The following is a 4,590-nucleotide window of genomic DNA, read 5'->3' as shown; positions in this document are numbered from 1 at the left end:
TCAGTTTTAATTTGTAACCCGGATTTGTGTATGCTCATTGGATTTATGAATTTCGAACAGCAGATACTAATGTTGCCTTTATTTATACAATTGTCGTATTTTGCTTGTGAATGTATGATTCAAAACTGACTTTATATAATTATGACGGTTCTGTATAAAAACATTTTCTTGCCATTCTGGTACTCTTACTTTTTGAAGTTCTTTATCTTAACACTAGTGTATTTGATGAAAAGTATTTCTGAACATGTGAAGTGTACTGAAGCCAGTGTCAACTGCTTATAATATCCACACGTCTTCGAAATACCGACAGGCCAGGAGTTTTGTATGTAAGTACTTGAATCTTTTTTTTTTTGTATTAATGTTTGCTTTGTTCAATATTCTAAATAAAGGATTACATCTCCCTCTTGCGTAGCCTTTATTCCTTTTTGGGGTTTGGTTAAATATGGTTCCTTTCGATTTTACCAATCCGAATCTTCAACTTTTTTCATGTCTCAATAGGCTTCGAATATGGTAGAGGAATTTGTAGCGCATCTGGTGTAGTTAAAGAGGTATTTGTCTATTGGACTGAATGACTTTACCATGAGTCAAGCAGCTCAGAACCTCAGTTGTGGCATGGAAATGCAAATATTGCTTTTAGGAAAATTTGGAAATCATTTAAAAAAGGAAACATGCAAAAACTCTTATCCCTTGTACAGATTTATAAAACTAGTGGTTATATCTGGTTTTATCTTCATCGTTTCTGTTTAATACTAATATGTATCGATCTACTGGACTACAGGTACCCAAGGATAGGATCAGAGATATTGACCCGTGTATTCCATTGTTTTAGGTTTTTTGTAAATGGGCATTTTGACAATTAATGTCTCTTTTTGGTGTTATTAATATTAGTTCGTTAAGCAGGAGTGGTATGACTGGAACAAACTGATGACTAAAATTAGGTAAGGACTTTAGATATGACTGATTTTTCATAAAAATAGAGTCTTAATCAATAGATCAATGCTTTTTGGGGCTACATTAAACTTTTTTGTATTAATTCAGCAAGTCGGAAAAGTCAGTGATGTGTAAATATAGATGATAACAATAAATTTGTACATATTTAGATTGGGATTTGTTTTCGGTTTTTTAAAACGTTTCTGGTACATCGACTTCAGTTTTAAAATGATATGTGCATATCATATGATTTCGTGTATTTGTGACTTAAACAAAATTATGGTAGGTCACTTATGAAGATAAAATGCAGTAAATGTCCTCCAAGGGGTGAAGGCAATAGATATGATAACCCGTAGAAAACATTATCAACAACTTCCGTGTGTAAGTAGTAACAACTTGACCTTTATACATTTATACAAGTTAGATTGTTGATTCAACCTTACAAAGATTATAAAACTTGACCTATATTTACTTTGCTTCGCAAACAAAATTTATTAATGTATAATTAAATCGTACTCAATTATGGTAACCTGAAATAGGGACATCTTAAGTATCATTCTTTTTATCACGTACACGTTGTCATTGTGAGGTCAATGAAATGTATGGGGACATGTGTCCTAATGGGACAATCAAAGTTATAAGAACAGAAACCAGCAAGACAAAACGATAAATACAAGACAAACAAAACAGTCTACAAAAACACTTCTCAGAAAATAATAAATGTAACAGTATTTAAAGGGAACAATATGAATTGACCACAACTCCATTTGATTATTAAATTTGATTTTACGTTTACCTTGATGATATTTTAGCTACAATTATCAAGAATTCTCTAAATCTACTGCAGATACAGCCCGTAACAGAGAAGTGATCGAATTGATGTTTCTTTACCGTCAAAATTAGCTACGTTATCGACAAACCTAATTGAGTAGTGACCGAACTATTGGTACTTTAAACGTTAAAAAGATTGACAATGCTGACAAACTTTCATGTGTTGATAATAAAGTTTAATACCGATAATATTGAAAATAATTCTTATAATATGAAACAATTATGTCCATGCACCATTTCGATTGGGCGAAAAGGAGTCATTTCTTCAAAGTCAGAACAGAAAAAAAAAGATTTATGGAAGGACGTCTTGATAGTATTATTTCCTTTACAATTTTACCCAAAACTAAAAGAAATATACTGGTAAACAATTAAAAAGGTGTTTGATAGGAATGACGTCCTTTATTTTTTCGGACTACAATGTGTACCGTATGTGTGATGGATTTGAATTCAATCAATAGCTTTGAAATGTTTTCTCATATGTACACACAAACGGGAGGACTGGTATTTGTACTTCTGTTAGAATATGTCTTCGTCCGTTTCACATACCAAACTTTTTTTCTAGTACAGTTTAAACGGGAAAATTTTGTTGAGAATTTTTTTTAATATGACAAAATAACGAGCAAAACTATTTCTTGCAATGGCACACACAGAGAATATTTTTTTTAGTAAAAGTCAGTAAAAACAATTTTCTCCAAAATATACCACGGCCAGGACCTGACAGTTTTTAGCAGTGTTCAAATGAAAATCGTCCGGAAAACTGCGCTTGCTATCATTTTGAGGGATCATGCAACATTTCACCTATTACCCATAAACAACATAGGTTCTCAATTACTAAAAAAAGTTCTAAAAGATAATTTCAAATCAGAGTAAACATATTAAAACTTCCTTATATCCAGTCGAATTTGTCTATAGGTTACACAAAGCTGGTTCTTAAAATGTTTGTATCAGGGAAAACATTTTTCTTTGACTTTTAAAACATGTAGGGGAAAACGGACTTCCTAACCATTCACATATAATATTCCGTATTTCTGAGTTTTTGTTCGATTTATCGTAAATTATACGACTTCTTTTATGACTACGTGAACTTGTGCCATTTATTTTTGCTGGTCTTTAGGAAGACAATTTACAATTGTGCAGTGAACGGAGGCACTTATACATAACCTTATAATTCTGTTTGGAAACAAAAATAAATTCCCAATATATAAATATACATGTATGAATATTATATGTCGTGTACATGATTGGATTTTGTAGATATAACTACCGCACAGAAAAAGTATCATGGATTTCGAGGCTTTCATATTCAAGGTTTTGAATTCTACCCTTGTTGAAAACATGTGGAGACCTCTACAGTTCCTTAAAACGTCAATTATTTTTTTGTAAATTGAGTGCCGTCTCCCTGAACATGCTAACACTTAAGTCATATCTTTTCATTTTCATATTTTTTCCCCTGTTTGTCTCTGTTGTCTTGTTGGAACGATTAGTGGTGTCTAACAATATTTATGAAAACTTTATGAGAATTATGAATATTTCTTCTCTGTCAGATATGGATCATTACCAATGATAAAATGAAATGCCGTACATCACATCTTATAGAGGTTTAAATTTCAAATATTCGTCAATAGCTTTAGATATAGAGCAATTTTGTCTTCAACATTTCAAATGTTAAAGGGTACATTTGTATTTTTTACTTCGATTTGAAGGAAATTTATTTCAGTTTTTTTCTGTGACAAAGTACAAGCATGTCGGTATTGCAACAATGTATGATTGACATAATCCAGGGGACATAATAAACAGATAGGTATGAAAAAGAAAAGTTATGGGGTATTCTGTATCAGACGAAAGAAAAACTATTACAGTGTTGAATCCCATTAATATTCACAGTGCAAGCAGTATATAATATCTACATTGAGCAATCCTTTACCATTAAAATGAAAATGCCAATGACAGAGGTTGATTATAAAAAATGTTTTACTGTGTTAATAAAACTTCCACTTAAACAATGAAAACTTACACGTTGGACATGAAATATTTTGTCGATGAAGAAAATTAAATTATGTCACTTCTGAAATAAGTTTGTCGATAACGTAACTTATTCTGACGGTAAAGAAACGCGAATTCGATCACTACTCTGTTACGGGCTGTAACTATCGAAATAAAAACACTTGAAATAAATCGTATTCTCCTAAATACACGTAATATATGTATTACTGATTAGATGTTTTTAAAATGTTATATCATAAATTACTTAAAGCTTTTACTACAATATTCATAGATACAAATATATGTTTTAGCCCCACCTGTATAATTCTTGACAAAGGGGATATCACATTCTAATGTTTACGGTTATGCTGTTCTATACGACCATACATTTATATTAGGTTAGCAAAATACCGAATTCAAGGAAAATCCAAAAAGGTGAGCCCGTAAACATGGTAAATACATACAATGTCAAACCTCATCAATCAATGGAATAACGGAACAAAATCAAATGCCATATTCCTGCCTTGGTACATGTATTTTGCGACGAAAATGGTGGGTTTAACCTGATGTTATATCTAGCTAAACCTCCAATTAGTATAACTTATTGACAAAATTGAGTGAAGAACCTATACAGACATAATAGGCATAAACTATGTAAACAGACATCACATACCTACAACTAAAACATTCAAACAAACATAGATCTACAGATACGTTATTTGGCCTGGCTCAGTACTTTTTTGCTGAGACAACGATACTATATATAAAATGTAAGTAGCAACTGAATCTTGAATATAATGTAAGTTGAGAACTTCATTGGAATACCCGAGAGTTCATTTATACCTA

This window comes from Mytilus galloprovincialis, chromosome 2 (genome assembly GCF_965363235.1).
Source record: "Mytilus galloprovincialis chromosome 2, xbMytGall1.hap1.1, whole genome shotgun sequence".
Taxonomy (NCBI): Eukaryota; Metazoa; Mollusca; class Bivalvia; order Mytilida; family Mytilidae; genus Mytilus; species Mytilus galloprovincialis.
This window is presented reverse-complemented; position numbering follows the sequence as displayed.